This window comes from Dasypus novemcinctus, chromosome 24, assembly GCF_030445035.2.
Source record: "Dasypus novemcinctus isolate mDasNov1 chromosome 24, mDasNov1.1.hap2, whole genome shotgun sequence".
NCBI lineage: Eukaryota > Metazoa > Chordata > Mammalia > Cingulata > Dasypodidae > Dasypus > Dasypus novemcinctus.
Genome location: NC_080696.1, coordinates 14,584,666 through 14,603,054, shown reverse-complemented (window position 1 = coordinate 14,603,054; position 18,389 = coordinate 14,584,666). Strand labels below are relative to the sequence as shown.

Below are 18,389 nucleotides of genomic sequence, written 5' to 3'. Positions count from 1 at the left end.
TTCATATTCACTAATTAATATTAGAGAAAAGATAAAGATTTATGCTGTCAGTATTTTGTGTCTGTATTTTAAGAACTCAAATCACCCATTTCTCTAAATTATAATAAAACAATTTCTTTTATCCTCGTGGGTCTTTAATTTTGGAGCAAAGTTTAAATCGGCTTCAATTGATTTCAAATTTACTACTCAACTGCAAAGATCATTTATCCTTTTGGTAAAGGGCCTTGAGCTGGAGAAAGGGCCTTGCTGAGAAATAGAGGGGCTTCATTTCTCAAAGGCTCATAGGTAGATTGGAATCTTGGCAAGAACAACTTCAAGGGATTCCATTATCCCGTGTAGTCCTGAGACCCACAAGTAGAGCTCAGCAGTGCCTAATAGCGTCTGTGGTTGATGTAAGGCAAAGGGACAGAGGTGTTGGAGGAGAAACATAAGAGAGACAGTCAGGCAGAGAGATGAAAAACAGGATGCAGATGAGAAACTGTATCTGGCCATGCTGGAATTGTGTCAAATGATCTATACTGCCACTCGGCAGCATTTGTGTTGAGCTTGCTCATTGCAGCATAAGACCTAAATTGTATTGCAGCATCCTGCCTAAAATGTTTTCTTGGTTACTACAGGAAAGATGCTCCTTGAGTTACAACATTTTAAAAAATGCTTATTCTTCTTTAACGACTAAGTCTCTGGCTTCAATTGGTAAAGAGGATGACTTCATGCCTTCTAGGCTAATATGAACCTGATAGCACCTTTTCCACAGGACAGAAAGGATATTTAAATTTGATAGTATACATATTTCCATTTTCAAAAGAACATTGCCTTTCTCCCATGGTGAACTTTGGTGGTCCCTTGCCAAACCCTTAACAATTATGTGATGCTATCATAATTATGCTAACAGAAGTTGAAGAATCCATGCCATGTTCATGCAGAACAATGACTAGCTTATCAAAGGTACTGAAAAAAAATTCAGGAATGCTTGATGGGTTCTGAAAGATGGACCAGTGCTCATGGGACCATTGGTTTGATCTCAACAACTTATATCTTGAATCTGAGAGGCTGTTACCAGGGCAATTCATTATCTACTATTCAGAGAAAACTTAGAGGTTGGAATTTGTGTTTTCCTTTGTGAACTCTATAGTTTAAATTTTTGAAAAGCATGGCCAAAACTGGGGTGGGGGGGCACTATTGACCAGTCTTAGTAAAGGAAGATTAGTAAGTTAAGGTTGATTTATAGGGGCAATTTGAGATGCACATATTTGCATAGCTCATGGCTAAAGAACAAATTTCACAAAACACGGATAATTCCACCTTGTCCTCTCAAACAAACTTTATTTGTGTTCTGTTCTAACAAATATAGTATGAAGGCAACAGTTGTTTAAGTTTCTCAGTGTATGGGACAGATGAAAATAAACAGATTTAGAAGCAGTCCAACATTTAAATGCTGGTTTAACGAGAGGCACATATTATCCTATTTAGCTGATATCAGAAGACATTTTTTCCTTGCAAGCAACAGACTACATTTATTTGTATTAAGTAAAAACAGATCTTGATCAAGAAAATTACTTTTTTTCTGATATTCCTTTATATCATAAATGTCCAGGGTAAGGCAAATCCTTAATGAATCATGTGATAAAAACCTATTCCCCAAGAAAATATATTGAACGTATTCTGCCAACTTAGTTATTTTTCAAAGCAAAGCCGACATGCACCACATATGGAGAAATGTCTTTTCAAATCAAGTGCATCAAGCAGAACTGTATTAATTCACAAAGAGGCTTTTCAGTGTTTCACAGAAAGATTTGCAATTAACGGCGGTGATTAATATGTGACCCAGTATCACAGACAGTGCTTTGGATGCCTTCTTTGTTAGCTTTTATGAAAGAAGACTTGTCCATCATCTGAATAGTTACCAGCTAGAGGAAATATCCCTTTGTCTCTCCTATAATGGGTACCTTTTTAATGAGAACTATTATGTCAAAAGTCTGTTTCGACCCTCTGTGCGCAAACACCACTAATGTAGGACTATTTTCTTCTATCCCCCACCCCCATCACCCCTCTTGCTAGATAGCCTGGTTGAAGAGTCATTGGAAATTCATGTGCAGAATTCATGAGTGGGAGAATCAATCAGTTTTTCAAATTTATCCCATAGTACAGCTTGGGCAGTAACAGCAGCAATGGAATAAAGGTTTCTTGTGTGGAGGTGTCTTTGATCTGGCCAATAGCTAGGTTTTTAATATTTTCCTATGGAAATGGAAATTACCTTCATTATTGGTCTGAAAGCATAAAATCATATAGCCAAGTAGCCAACAAGCATAACAAAGCAAAAACAGTCTAATCATAAAATGAAGTTTAAAGAAATTCAGGAGTGAGCCTGCTCTTTACTCCTTATTCTCTCAGTACCCAGGATTGAAAGCTTACTTTATCTTTCTACAGATTTCAGGTAGCAGACTCTCTCTTCCCATTCCTGTCCCAACCTACACTTAACAATGGATGAAAACCATGACTATTTTTAATGACAAGGAGAACTCCAGGACTGAAATAATGCCAATGCTGGATCTTCCTAGCAGGGACATTAGGTCTCTTTCATCTTTGTCCATTAAAAAAAAACCTTGTTCCTCTTATCTGATGTTGTTTTCAACTGTAACTCATTACGGATCCTGAGTAGCATTAGCATTTGGAAGTCACAGGAAAATGTGCTCAGAGCAGTTTGCCCTTGCCAAGCATGTTGCAAGAATGACAGCCACTTTCAATTAAGTTATAAAGGTGACATGAAATAGAGAAGCTCTTAGTATTTGGATGGCATCATTTTTTTGAAATTATTAAAAAATAACCTTTTTCTTTTTGAGGAAGCTATGTCTAATGGCAATAAAGGAAGTATGCATGCTTCCATATTAAACTGTAGAATAATGACAAAAGAGAAATGGCTATCTTCCAACTTCATGAGCTCACTTAAGTATCGTTGTTGCTGGGTTGATGAGCAGCTTTAAAGAAATATAAGATATTAAAACATATGCAGAAATAAAACTTGCTAATTATTCTAATATTCCAAATAAGTCATCCAGAAGGGGCAACAAATTCATACGGAACAAAACCAAATTGATAGAAAGTCAAGAGGGTGACTTTTCTATGAAGGGCAGGGCAAAACTGAAGAATAGAAAGAACAACTTTTTCTTCTGAATGTATTCAATTTGATCCACTATATTTCTCCTTCTGCCAAAAAAAACCCAAATAATATAATTTCTGAAGTCCTTTGAGGCCAGATGGAATTAAGAAGATACATGAGAAATAGCAGTTTCCACACACACACAGAGTGAAGAGGGAAGCTGTGGGAAGCTCATGTGTAGCCTCATGGGGGTTGCTGTCCTTGACCACTGTGGGGTAGACATTCCTGAGAACTTCTGACCCCTTGCTGTGCCCACGATCCTCTGTGCCTCCTGTGCACTGGCATCTCAGGTTACGCTACTGCTGTTCTACTTCACAGCTGCAATCAGTGGTTTGCTGAGTGAAGGGACCAGTTATCAATTTAGTTTTAGACCTGACACGAGCAAACCATGCCACTTAAAAGCAAACCAGAGCTCCAGTCGCCTTTGACTTCACATGAGCGCATAGTTTTGTGGGCCATCAAACCTTGGGTAAAGAAAGTATGTTCTTTCATGACCAGCATAAATTCAGGAGAGATTTCTAGTAGACCTGTTAATATCGCTAGGCATATGGTTGGATCCTAACTGCAGAGGCACCCTCTCAAGAGTATTTAACGAAAATGTCTAGAAAAGTGCCATCTCTTCAAATGGGCCCATCTTGTTGGTGGGCTCCACACAGAAGAACACGGTCAAGACCCCATGAAACATGAGCTCAGGACACACCATCTGGCTATGAAGGAAGAGACTGCAGGGCTGCCAGGCCCACCTGCCTTGTTATACCTTTGCTTTCTGCTCTGGATTAACTCCTGCTTCCATATTTCTCACATATTACACGGAACAAAACCGCATGTTGGGAACCCCTAAAGAAGGTCTCATTTTCAATTTTTTGTCCCAGACCTTTTCCACGTGATTTGTGAGGATTTTGCCCATTTCTATCCTGCCTTCTTTGTCTGTGGGTTATACTAGGCTTGGTGCCTCCTGAAATTTAGCCTGTAACTTATTAAATAACTGTCTTTCTCTTTCTTGGAAGAAATCACTGGATGACCAGCTTTGTGAAATAACAGAGAAAGCAGAGACAAGGGACAGGATACACATGTGGGTGCTCAACTGTGCCACTGTGACTCTGGGGCAGGGTTGTGAGAACAGACAGATGACAGGCACAGGCCTAAATGATAGGTGAACATGGGTCCCCCCCACCACCAAAGTAAAGGAAAGAGTTTCCTTTTTCTTTTCTTTTTCTGCAGGTAGACAGAATAAAATGCAGCTGGAGAAATTAGAGCAAAGGATCCCCTGCCCTTCCGTCAGACTTTCCACCCCCCCACCCCACCCTCCTCCGCAGTGTGCTACCATCTGCCCCCAGGCCCCCAGTCCAGGAGGGGCCTCAATGCCCGAGGACTGTCTTTAGTTCCACTTCGTTGTTCCTTTGCTTCATCTTGTGTCCCTGTTGAAGACAAAGAGAAACCATTGGTTAGGTTAAAGATAGGTATTTTGTGGTCCTAGCAAGAAAGATCTTTCTAATACAGCTATTTAAATGTGTTTCACCCTTCAAACAAGCCAGAGGAATATATTATTTCCTATAGCTATTAAAAAGCTGTGTATATTGGAGCTGTAATTGTTGGCACGGGATATCTTTAAAACAGCATGTAAATCACTGCTAACAAATGTAAACTGCCTTGACAACTTGCTTGGGCTGGTGGGAATGGTTAACTCTTGAAAGTACTCTTTGGCAAATCTAATCTTGAAGTAATATCTTCCCTTTTCAGTTCCATTCATACACTCTAGTTTCCAGGGATCAACATAAAAATAATCTAGGTAATGCGGATTTGCAAAAGTCATTGGTTGGCGTCTTACTTTTGAAAGTTCTATGTCCTCCACAGGTGGGAGAACTTTAAGAAGATACCATGTCCTGGAGAGTCTACACACTTTGTTTTTTAATGAGCTTTAAAAACCGAGGTTTAATTCACTTATCAGGAAATGCATGGATTGGACTCATTCAGTTCAAACAATTTTGAAGAAGCATACATTTAATCCATACTACTATCCAGCTATAAAATATTTCTATCACCTCAGAAAGTTCCCTCATTTCCCATCTCTCTTAACATCCCACCTCTGCTAGAAGAAACAACTGATCTGATTTCTAAAACCAGGGATGTTTTACCTGTCCTAGAACTCAATAAAAATGGACTCATACAAGTCTCTTTTGTGCCTGGCTCTTCATACAGCACAGTGTTTTTGGAGATCCGTCCATGTTGCTGCTTACCGCAGTCTGTTCCTTCTGATTCCTGACAGCCATTCCATCGTGTGCCCACATCACATTTTCTTGATCCTTCTGTCAAGTTTTGGGATATGAATAATCCTGGTATGAATATTTTTTCAAGGTTTTTGTGGACACATGCTTTCATTTATCTCAGACAAATACCTGGGGGTGGAATTGTTGGTTCATAGAGTAGATGGGCACTTAACTTTATAAGAAGCTGACAGTTTTCTAAAGCAGTCATATCAGTTTACACTTCCACCAGCTGTGCATGACAGTTTCAGCCACTCCACACCCTCTGCAAGGGTTGGTACTGTTAAGTTTGTAGTTTGTATCCAAAAGTAGACAAATGAAAAAATATGAGCAATGACTTTTATAGTTAAAACTTTGAGATCTTTTCTTCTATTGGAGTATGAGTATTTTCCTGTATCTTCTCAATTTTGATCTTGAAAATTGCAAGTAGGGTGAAAATTACAGAAAATAGCAAAATGCATCTAGTATATAATACTCTCAATTCTCCAGATTGATTTTTTGGTCTTTGTTTTATTATAAATATTATAAAGATAGAAAAAGTTATAGATACAATTAAACCTATTTCTCTTATTTCTGAGAGAAAACTCAAGTCCTGACATTAGTGTGAATCAATAACTTCTATGTTTTTATACTTTTACTCATGTTTTTACAAACACACAGATATAATAGAAAATATATAATATGGTTTTGTGCAATATAAAATGCACATAAACAGCAATTTAGTTTCATCTTGTTTTTAACCATCAATTATAATTTTTCAGGGTCAATTCAATGTATGTTTAGAGTTGACTGTACAATATTCTTGGTACAACTGCTTCATGCACTCCTTTCTTCTTCCTGGGTTCAATTTCCTTCTTACTATTTTACATTCTTTGGTAGTGTCCATAGATGGGGATATGAATAGTACACTTTTTCATGAAAACATAAATTTTGTAAAAGATAGTATAGTTGGTATAGACCTCTCTATTGGTGATTATTTTTCCTCCGTCTGTGAAGACTCAGTATTTTTCCATTTTCTTGTGATCTAAACTATTGATGTTGAGAAGACTATTGTCAATCAAAGTTATTCTCCATAGGTAAACTGACCTTTCATTCTGCTTGCTTTAAAACTTTTCTCTGTCTCTGTTGTTCAAAGACATAGTCTTTACCCTTCTAAAACTTAAAATTAATGACTTTCATTATTTCTGAAATTCTTATCCATTACCTTTTCAAATATTGGTTATTCATCTTATTTTAGAACTCTTATTGAATATGAAATTTCTTGGATATTCTATCTTTATGAGTCTTTTATATTTTTCTTTATTCTGAATAGAATTTTGAATTACTTTTCAATACTATTCTTCCAGTTCATTAATACACTCCTCTCTGTATATTGTATTTATTGCTTAGTAGTAAACTGAGTGCCATTACTAACATTTTGTTTGCTTTTTGCAAAAATTTTTGCAAATTGCTTGTTCATTTTCATTGTTTCTTATAGTTTTTTTTTCATTTAAACAGTAATTTTATAAAATCCTTCAAATTTTCCTATTATTTTTTTAAGTTATCATGGTATGCTAATCCTCCTGTTTATTTTCAACCCATGGCCTCTCAGTTATAGTGGATCATTTCCTTGTATATTTGTTTTAATTTTTAAGATTATGAACTCATCTTCAGATTTTTCATCTGTAGGAATTCTATATGGTAATAATTCTCCAGGAATTTCACATTTCCATTTGTTATGTACCCCAAGGGGTAACACTGGTATGGGTAATTATTAATTTCTCAGTTTCTATGTTACTACATGACTTTGGGTTGAATAAATTTGTGCTTCAAACTGGTGTACTTATGGTTTCTATTTGTTACATGAGCTTTTTTCTTTCCTTTTCAGAGTCCTTGGCAGAAAAAACTCCCTTTGTTAACTCCTTTAACTTCTTAGGCAGCTTTCCTTATACAGAAGTATCAGTTCCAACCCCTTACCTGGAGTAGCCCAGGTCCTCAAATGGGCACTGGAATCCAAGCTCCTAGAATAGGGCCTATCTCTGAATTGGCAACCAGTCCATAGCCCTTAGAGGTGTTGCATCTTAAGTTCACTAGATTGTTGCTTTGGTTTTCAGACTCCTCTTCATTTCTGACACCTTTGCTTTCATGCCAATTGAGTTGTATATTTTAAAATATTTTTGTTGTGGTTTCTCATATCTAAGCATTTTGTAAGGAGGGGTTCTGCATTACTTCACTGTTTTAGTTACCTCTTGTTACATGACACGCCACCCAAAACTTAGTAGCTAAAAAGGGAGTGATTTATTATGTCTCAAGATTGCGCAATCTGGCCCAGGCTCAGCTGGGCAGTTCCTGGGTTCCAGGAGGTGAGCATGGGGCTGAAACATCTAAGATGACCTCTCAGCTTCTAAGACCTCTCTATGTAGCCATAATACAGTAGTTTGGTACTGTGTAGGAGAGCCTGAACTTCAGTCAAGGTGTTTGGATTGCAAGAGCAAGTATTCTGAGAGTGCAAAAACAGGAGTAGCATAGCCACTTAAAGCTGAGCCTGGAAACCACAACCAGCCTACCATCTCTATCCAGAACCAAAGATTTGGAGCCTGTGTCTTTACATACTCTTAAATATTTTGCTGAAAAGTTATTTTTACATTTGCAGAGTATTTTTATACTGCAGAATTCTACTGATTCATTTAAACTTATCCATATTTTTGTCTTTGATGATATTCCTGATTTTTTAATGCTTAGAAATTCTACAACACAAAACATTCCTGTACTACTCCTTTTAATTCTGTAATTATATTTCACTGTATTCTGTTTATTAGAGAAGACATAGGTTTACAGAAAAATCATGTATAAAATACAGTTTCCATATACTACCTATTAACAACTTGCATTAGTGGAGTAAATTTGTTATAATTCATAGAAGCATTTTTTATAATGGTCCTAAGTAAATCCATCATTTATGTTAGGGTTCACTGTGTTATATAGTCTTATGCCTTTTTTTCCCTAAGATTTATGTATTTATTTCTCCCACCCCCTCATTGCTTGCACTTACTATGTCTATTTGTCTTCCTTATTTCTTTAGGAGGCACCAGGGCCCCAATGTGGAAACTCTGATGTGGGAGGGAGGCATCTAATTGCTTAAGCCCCCTACCTTCCCTGCTTTTGTTGTGTCTCTCATTGTTTTTCTTCTTGCATCTCTTGTTGTGTTATCTTGTTGCATCAGCTTATTGTGCATCAGCAACAACATCTTGTCACATCAACTTGCTGTCTTGCTCATCTTCTGTAGGAGGCACTGGGAAAGTCTGTTTCCTGCTTTGTTTTGCCTCTCATTATGTTTTTCTTCTCGAGTCTCTTGTTGCATAATCTTGTTGTGTCAGCTGGCCATGCCTGCCTGTTGTGCCAGCTCACTGTCTACTTTAGGTGGCACCAGGAACTGAACCAGGGACATCCCATGTGTTAGGTGGGAGCCCTATCCCTTGAGCCACATCCGCTTCCCCCTATGCCTTTTATTTTTTTATTTTCTTTTAAATGTTACATTCAAAAAATATGAGGTCCCCATATACCCCCCATATACCCAACCATCCCTCCCCTCACACATCAACAACCTCTTCCATCATTGCAGTACATCCACTGCACCTGGCGAATACATTCTGGAACACTGCTGCAACACATAGGCAGTGGTCCACATTGTAGTCCACACTCTCCCCCAGCCCACCCAGTGGGCCATGGCAGGACACACAATGCCCAGCGTCTGTCCCTGGAGCACCACCCAGGATAACTCCAAATCCTGAAAATGCCCCCACACCATATCTCTTCTTCTGTCTCCCTACCATCAGCAGCCATCATGGCCACCCTCTACATATCACTATTACAATTTCTTCCCTTACTAATCACAATAGTTCCCCTGCAGAACTCCAGTAAGTTCACTCTAATCCATACTCTATTCCTTCATCCTGTAGACCCTGGGATGGTTATGTCCAGTCCCCCTCTACATCAAGAGGGGGCTTAGATTCCACATGGATGATGGATGCAATTCTCCTGCTTGCAGCTGTAGGCACTCTTTGCTCCCTGGTGTGGTGGTTGACCCTCTTCACCACCTTGTCAGCTGGCCAGGGTAAGTCCAACAAACCAGAGTGTAGGAGCTGCAAGTCTGTTGAGGCCCAGGGCCTGGCCATCACATGGACAGTCCAGAGATTCAGGTCTCCTGAGTATACACCAACCCAAATGTCAACCACACGTCCAGTAAAAGTAACAGAAGAAGCATATGTAGAAAAGTCATATCTGAGTCCAACTCTATCACACTCAGGAACACAAACTCCAAAGTAGGGCCAACTGACATGGCCCTGAACTCCAGAGCCATCTGCTATGACCATAGAACCTGTGGGTCTCCGCAGCCCTCAGGAGAACCAGCACCTGGGTTTCCATCTATCTTGGCTGTCTCTGGTACCCTACTGAGGCATGTATACGCATCACCCCTCTGATGACCTCCTGACTCTTTATTGGAGACTCATAGCCATATAAACTCATTTGTCCTTTCCATTTCCCCCTTTTATCCAAAGTCAAAAAGCAGTTTTTAATACCCGATATTACATGTAGGCTAAGATATTCTACTGGTCTGAGTTGACCCCTTTATTCAAGGTCTTTTTCTAGTTACATCATCAGCTGGTCCTTGGTAGTAATCCCTCAGCACCAGAGAGGCTCATCCCCAGGAGTCATGTCCCACACTGGGGTGAAGGCAATGCATCTACATGCTGAGTTTGGCTTAGAGAGTGGCCACATTTGAGCAACATGGAGGCATGGAGGTAACTCTTAGGCACCCCACAGCTCTAGCAACATATGCACAACTTAAAATTTTCCATTTTAATCACATTCAAATACGTAATTCAATGCTGTTAAATATATTCACAGTATGCTACCATCACCACTGTCCTTTACCAAAACAGTAAAAACATCCCAAATAGAAGCTCTGTAAAATCTAATTATTAACTCTCCATTCCGTACCCCCATCCTGGCTCATGGTAACCTATGAGTTTGGTTATTCTAATTATTTCATATCACTGAGATCATACAATATTTGTCTTCTTGTGTCTGTCTTATTTCACTCAATATGATATCTTGAAGGTTCATCCATGTTGTCACATCAAAACTTCATTCCTCCTTAATTTGAATAATATTCCATTGTATGTATATATCATGTTTATTCATTCATCAATTGATTGACACTTGGATTGTGTCTATCTTTGGCAATTGTGAATAATGTTGCTATGAATATTGGTGAGCAAATACCTGTTCCGTTCCTGCTTTCAAATCTTTTGGGTATAAACCTAGAAGTGGGATTGCTGGGTCATATGGTAATTCTATACTTTTTGAGGAACCGCCAAACTGTCTTCCACAGTGGCTTCACCATTTTATATTCTCACCAACAATGAATCAATGTTCCTATTTCTTCACATCCTCTCCAATACTTGTAATTTTCCATTTTTAAAAATAGTTGTTATTCCTAATGGGTGTGAAATTGTATCTCTTTGTGGTTTTGATTTGCATTTCCCTAATAGCTAGTGCTGTTGAGTTTCTTTTCATGTGCCTTTTAGTCATTTGTATACCACCTATGGAGAAATGTCTATTCAAATTTCTAGCCCATTTTTAAAAAGGGTGGTTAGACTTTTTATGGATATGACAGGATTTTTTAAATATATTCTGGATAGTAAACCATTATCAGACAGGTGGGTTTCAAATACTTTTTCCCTTTGTGTAGGTTGTTGTTTTTTTTTACTTTCATGGTAAATTTGTTTGCACAAAAGCTTTTAATTTGGCTGAGGTCCTCTTTATTACATATTTTTCTTTTGTCAGTTGTGCTTTGTGTGTAAACTCTAAGAAAACATTATTAACACAACGTCCTAGGATGCTTCCTAACATTTTCTTCCAGGAGTTTTTTAGTTCTGGTCCTAATGTTAAGGCTTATCATCCATTTTGAGTTGATTTTTTACAAATTGTATGAGGTAGGGGATCACCATCATACTTTTGCACCCTGACATTCAGTTTTCTTTCCCAGACCATTAGTTGAAGAGACTGTTCTTTCCCTATAGAGTGAAGTTGGCATCCTTGTCAAAAATCAGTTGACTTCTGAACCTTTAATTTGATTCCATTGTTCTATATCCCTGTCCTTGTGCCAGTACCATGCTGTTTTGATTACTATGGATTTGTATTATGTTTTAAGATTTAGAAGTGTGAATCCTTCAACTTTGTTCTTTTTCAAGATAGCTGTGGTTATTTAGGGCCCCTTGACTTTTCCGAGTAAATTTGGTGATTGGCTTTTCTACTTCTGCCCAGGAGGTTGTTGAATTTTGATTGGGATTGCATTGAATCTGTAAATTACTTTGGTATAATTGAAATCTTAAAAATATTTAGTCTTCCAATCCATGAACATGAAATGTCTTTCCATTTATTGAGGTCTTCTTTGATTTCTTTTAGCAATGTCTTTTAGTTTTCTGAGTACAAGTCCTTTACATTCTTGCTTAAATGCATTCCTAGATAATTCTTTTAGTTGCTATTGTAGATGGAATTTGTTTCTTGATTTCTTCTGATTTTTCATTGCTTGTGTATCAAATTACCACTGATTTTGGGGGGTTGTACTTCACCACTTTGCTGAATTCATTTATTCTAGTAATTTTGTTGTAGGTTTTTCAGAATTTTCTGTATATAAGATCATGTCATCTACAAAGAGGGAAGATTTTACTTCCTACTTTCCAATTTGGATGCCTTTTCTTTCTTTCTTTTGCTTAACTGCCCTGGCTAGAACTTCCAGTAAAATGTTGAATTATACTGGTGACAGTGAGCATCCTTGTCTTGTTCCTGGTCTTAAAGGGAAAGCTTTCAGTCTTTTACCATTAAGTGGGATATATTCCCTTCATCATGTTGAGGAAGTTTCCTTCTATTCCTAGTTTTCTAAATGTTTTTTTATTTTTAATAAAAAAGGGGCTAGATTTTGTCAAATGCCTTTTCTCCATCAATTGAGATGATCATGTGGTTAATTTCCTTTGTTCTGTTAATATGGTGTATTACACTTATTTTATTATGTCGAACCACCTTGCATAACTGGGATGAATCCCACTTGATCATGATTTATGTTTTTGATGTGCTGTTGTATTTGGTTTCCTAGTATTTTGTTGAGGATTTTTGCATCTATGTTAATAAGGGACTTTAGTTTGTAGTTTTCTTATGGTAACTTTATTTGATTTTAGTATAAGAGTGATGCTGGCCTCAGAATGATTTAGGGAGGGTCCCTCCTTTTCAGTTTTTTTGAAAACTAAGTTTGACAGGTATTAATTCTTCTTGAAGTGTTTGGTAAAACTCACCTGTGAAGCATCTACTCCTGGGCTTTTCTGTTGGAAGATTTTTTTAACTACTGACTCAATCTCTTTAGTAGTTCTTGGTTTGTTGAGCTCTTCTATTTCTTTATGAGTCAGTGTAAGTAGTTTGTATGTTCCTAGGAAGTGGCCATTTTATCTGGGTTATCAGATTTGGTTGTTGTACAGTTCATAATATCCTCTAACGTCCCTTTTATTTCTGTGTGGTCAGTAGTAATGTCCCTCTTTTCTTTTTCTTTTTTTTTTTTTCTTTCTATTGATTACACTATTTTTTTTATTCATTTTAAAAAAATATTACATTAAAAAAATATGAAGTCCCATTCAACCCCACCGCCCCCACCCCCTATTCCCCCACCCCCTATTCCCCCCACAGCAACACTCTCTCTCATCATCATGACACATCCATTGCATTTGGTAAGTACGTCTCTGGCCATCGCTGCACCTCATGGTCAATGGTCCACATCATAGCCCATACTCTCCCACTTTCCATCCAGTGCGCCCTGGGGGGATCTACAATGTCCCGTAGTTGTCCATGAAGCACCACCCAGGACAACTCCAAGTCCCAAAAATGCCTCCACATCTCATCTCTTCCTCCCATTCCCCGCACCCAGCAGCCACCATGGCCACTTTTCCCACACCAATGCCACATTTTCTCTGTGGACATTGGATTGGTTGTGTCCAATTGCACTTCTATGTCAAGAGGGGGCTTAGATTCCACGTGGATGCTGGATGCAATCCTCCTGCTTTCAGTTGTAGGCACTCTAGGCTCCATGGTATGGTGGTTGACATTCTTCAACTCCATGTTAGCTGAGTGGGGTAAGTCCAATAAATCAGAGTGTAGGAGTTGAAGTCTGTTGAGGTTCAGTGTGTGGCTATCATATTGTCAGTCCAGAGATTCAAATCCCCTAGATATATCTTAAACCCCAGCACCAACTACAATTCCAGTAAAGTAACATGAAAGTCTTGTGAAAAGAGATCCCATCTGAGTCCAGTTCCATCACACAGAAACACCAGCTCCAAAGAAGGGCCAACTGACATGGCAGTGAACCCCATCTGCCATGGCCATAGAACCTGTGGGTATCTTTAGCCCTCAAAAGAGCCAATACCTGGGGTTGTATCTACTTTATCTGTCTCTGAGACTCTGCTCAGATGTGCATAAGGGCAATCCTTCTGACAACCTCCAGACTCTTTTTTAGAGACTCATAGCCATATAAACTCATTTCTCCTTTCCTTTTCCCCCTTACATTAGGTCAAATGGCATTTTAAACTCCTGTTATTATATGTAGACAGGGATATTCTGCTGGTCCGCGTTGAACCTTTAATTCAAGGTCATTTTCTAGTTGCATCATCAGCTGGTATTTGGTAGTGATCCCTCGGTGCCAGGGAGGCTCATCCCCGGGTGTCATGTCCCATGCTGGGGGGAATGCTCTGCATCTACATGCTGAGTTTGGCTTCGAGAGTGGCCACATTTGAGTAACATGAAGGCTGTCAGGAGGAAACTCCCAGGCACAGTGCTGCTCTAGGCCTTGTTCTTATTTCAGGCGTATAGGCTCACAAGCATAGTCATTAGTATCAGGGGCTCACTGTTGGACCCTCATTCCTTCCTGGTTCTTACCATTGCACCTGGGGGACTGCTGCTGCTCCCCTAGGGACCACGACAGAGCACCCCTGGCCAGGAACCCAGTACCTCCCCAGCTGTTGTTTTTAATTGTTTCCACTATGAGCATATCCAAACATTACCATGCACCCTGGACATATGCCCTGTATAACTCCCTGTCAACCATATATCGCCTGTCAATAACATCCCATACCAGTATTCCTCTGCCACCATTGTTGAACCACTCTGTGATCCAAAACTTCCTGAAAAGTGAAGCCCAATATAATGTCAGGTTCCCTTACTAGTAAAATGGAATATAGCGATTAGTTTAAAGGTTAGATCTAGAATACGTATTGATTTGGAAAAATTCTACATCCTATCTTTTTTTTTTCTTTTTTCCTAATTATTGAGCTTCTCTTCACAAGAGCCTTAGATCACAGTAATTCATATATACAATATACAGTACTCCCACACATCCACCATAAAACCTTTTCCCTTCCACAGCGATAATCTTATAACTTATTCATATCATATTTACTTAAACTGATGTACAGACTCTGAGACAATAGCTTTCAAACAAGGTGACATCTGTGCTTACATTGTGGTCCATACTTTAGGATATACAGTTTTCTAAATTTTTAGTTATCCTATGTTTTACATTATGGTTTACATTATTAGTCTGTCATCCCCTATAAATTTTATGGTGTAATATTACATGTTTTATATCCATTCTAGTGTACTCTCATGAAACTCCTCTCTTGCCCCTACATTTACCTTGGTTCCATCCATTCAACATCCATTTTCCCCTCCCCTTGGGGCCCACAGCGACAGCCAATCTCCATTTCCCAAGAAGCCATGTCCAGAGATACTTGCAACAGTGTTGAGGGCCTGACTTGCTCAACTGCCCTAATGCCCTGGGAGCCACCCTTTCTCTCGAGAGATACAGTTCCCTCTATTTGATAGCATTAGTCCTCCCCAGGATGTGGGTCCACCCCCACTCTCACTACTTGGGTCTCTACCCAATGGTACAACCCACCCTTAATGTCCCTCTTTTCATATCTGACTTCAGTTATTTGCATCCTCTTTTTTTTCTTTGTCAGTCTAGCTAAAGGTTGTTTTAAATGCTGCCAAATCAATATATCTAGAAATGGGCTGGCTTTTACAGTGGGAATTTATTAGGTTAAAAGCTTATAGTTCTGAGGCCATGGAAGTGTCCAAATCAAGGCATCATCAGAAACACCTTCTTCCCTAGCCACAGCTAGGGAAGCATCTAACCATGCTTTTGTTCCAAGTTGCAGCTATGGGATATCAGGCACATGGCAGTCCACAATACTTGTCTTTCCCCTTGCCTCAATGCCTTCAGCTTTGGGTTACTCTACCTGTGGCTGTTCTCTCTCCTGGGTTTAACTTTGGGAGGCTTCTTTGTCTCAGAGGCTTTTTCCTGTGTTTGCAGTTTTTTATTCCTCCTCTTATAAAGGACTCCAGTGAGAGGATTAAGACCAAAGGCCCTCAATTTATGTAATTTAATCAAATGGTCCTGCCTGCAATAGGTTTATATGCACAGAAATGGATTTGCTCTAAGGTCATGATTTTCTGGAGTTCACCTAGCTTAAAACATCACAAGGTTTGTCAATTTTATTGATCTTTTTGATGAACCAATTTTTGATTTTATTGATTCTATTGTTTTTAATTCTCTATTATATTTATTTCTGCTCTAATCTTTGTAATTTCCTTCCTTCTGCTTACTTTGGGTTTAGTTTGTTCTTTTTCTAACTTTTCTAGTTTTAAGGTAAGGTCTCTGATTTTAGATGTTTCTTCCTTTTTAATGGAATCATTTAGAGCTAGGAATTCCCCTCTCAGCACTGACTTTTCTGTCTCCTGTAAGTTTTGGTATGTTATGTTTTCATTTTCATTGCCTCAATATAATTTCTAATTTCCCTTTTGATTTTTTTTTTGACCCATAGGTTGTTTGAGAGTACATTGTTTAACTTGCCCCTATTTGTGAATTTTCCATTTTCTCTGCTGTTATTGATTTATAACTTCATTCCATTGTGGTTGAAGATACATTGCATGATATCAGTATTTTTTGTTTAGATTTTTTTTTTGTAACCAAATGTGTTCTATCCTGGAGAATGAATCCATGTGCACTAGTTAAGAATGTGTATACCACTAATTCTGGGTGAAGTGTTCTACGTATATCTGTTAGGTCTAGCTAGTTTAGAGCATCAATCAAGTCTTCTGTTTCCTTGATCCACTGCCTAGTATCTTTCTGTTTCAGTCTGAAGAACTCCCTTTAGTACTACTTGTAGGACATGTCTAGTGGTAAAGAACTTCCTCAGTTTTTTATTTTCTGTCTAGATGCTCTATCCATTATTGAAATTCTTGTACTGAAACCTCCTATTGTAGAACTTTTCTCCCTTCAAATTTGCCAATATTTGCTTCAAATATATTTGGAGGCTCTGCTGTTAGGTGAATATGTAGTTATGTCTTTTGTTGAATTGACCCCTTTATCAGTATATAGTGACCATCTTTATTCCTTATAACAGTTTTTTACTTATATATTCCCATTATATATATATTTCCATTCTTTCACTTTCAATCTACTTATGTCTTTAAATTTAAGTCTCTTGTAAACAGCATGAAGTTGGGTCTTGAGTTTTAGCCATTCTCTCAATCTCTGCCTGTTGATCAGAGAGTTTAATCCATTTGCATTTAAAGTAACTACTGATAATACAGGACTTTAATTTGCCATTGTTTCTAAGTCTTATACCTTTTTTGATCCTCAACTCTTCCATTAATGCCTACTTCTATATTTATTTGACTTTTTGTATTGTACCATTTTGAGTCCCTTCTTAATTCTTTCTGAATGTATTACTCATGTATTTTCTTTGTGCTTACTATGGGGCTAAAATTTAATATACTAAATCTATAGCAATCATATTGGATTTGATACCAATTTATCTTCAATAGCACACACATACAGTTCCTATATCCCTCCATCCCTCCACCTTTCTTTTTTTGTACTTGTTACAAACTATATTTTTGTATATTGTCTGTTAAAACCATAAATTTATCATAGCTCTTATACATTTGCATTTTATAACCTGTTGACACAAGAAGTGGAGTTACGTAACACACTACAATATAATGATATTGGCATTTATAATTACCAATATGGTTATGTTTATTGCAAATCTATTTCTTTATGCTATTTAAATCCACTGTCTAGTGTAGTTTCCTTTCCGGCAAAGAACTCCCTTTAGCATTGTTTGTTGGGCAGGTCTAGTGGTAAAGAACTCCCTCAGCTTTTGTTTATCTGGGAATATCTTAATCTCTCCCTCATATTTTAAAAGAAAGTCTTGCCAGATATAAAATTTTGGGTTGGCAATTGTTTTCTTTCAGCACTTTAAATGTTTTCTACCACTGTCTTTTTGCCTTCAGGGTTTCTGATGAGAAATCAGTACTTAATCTTGTTGGGATTTCCTTGTACATAACTCATTTCTTTTCTTTTATATTTCAACTTGTTTCTCATATTGTCCCTGCTGTCTGCAAAAGGATTCTTGGCCCTCTGGACAAACTCTAGGAGGGCAAGCAGGAGATGCATTCCAGGCTCAGTCTCTCCGACTTTCACTTACTATATTGGCATTGACATATATGCATCCCGCGATGCATACAGAAGCCACTGTGCACACAGAAGCCACTATCCTCCCTCTGGAACAGGACCAGGGACCCACAGCAGAAACCACTGCCCAGTTAGTGCAGCCTTTTCACTATTTTCTATAGCTTTGAGGAAGGTTACTGTCTTTAAGATTCCTTTGCTGCCATTGTGCTGGGGGGTGGGGGTGGGGGTTGGAACAATGGCTGCCTTCAGAGTGGGCCCCCAGCAATCTGAAGTAGCTGACCAAAGGTAGAGATGTGCCATCAGACCACACATCTCCAGAGTTTGGAGGACTAGTTCTTTTTGTTCCAACCTGGTAACAGCAAGCTAAGCCAGGAACCAGAGCAGCAGTCCTCATTCCTGCCAG

General features: G+C 38.4%; 1 protein-coding gene across 4 annotated transcripts in view; it reads right to left on the bottom strand.

The window, feature by feature from the left end:
* Positions 1-1,296: 1,296 nt before the first annotated feature.
* MACROD2 (mono-ADP ribosylhydrolase 2) overlaps positions 1,297-18,389 on the bottom strand; it is a 2,160,736-nt gene continuing 2,143,643 nt past the window's right edge. For all 4 annotated transcript variants that reach the window (XM_058287576.1, XM_058287574.1, XM_058287575.1 and 1 more), the window contains one exon: positions 1,297-4,575. The gene's annotated coding sequence lies outside the window, so the exon portion shown is untranslated. The remainder of the gene's footprint in view (positions 4,576-18,389) is intronic.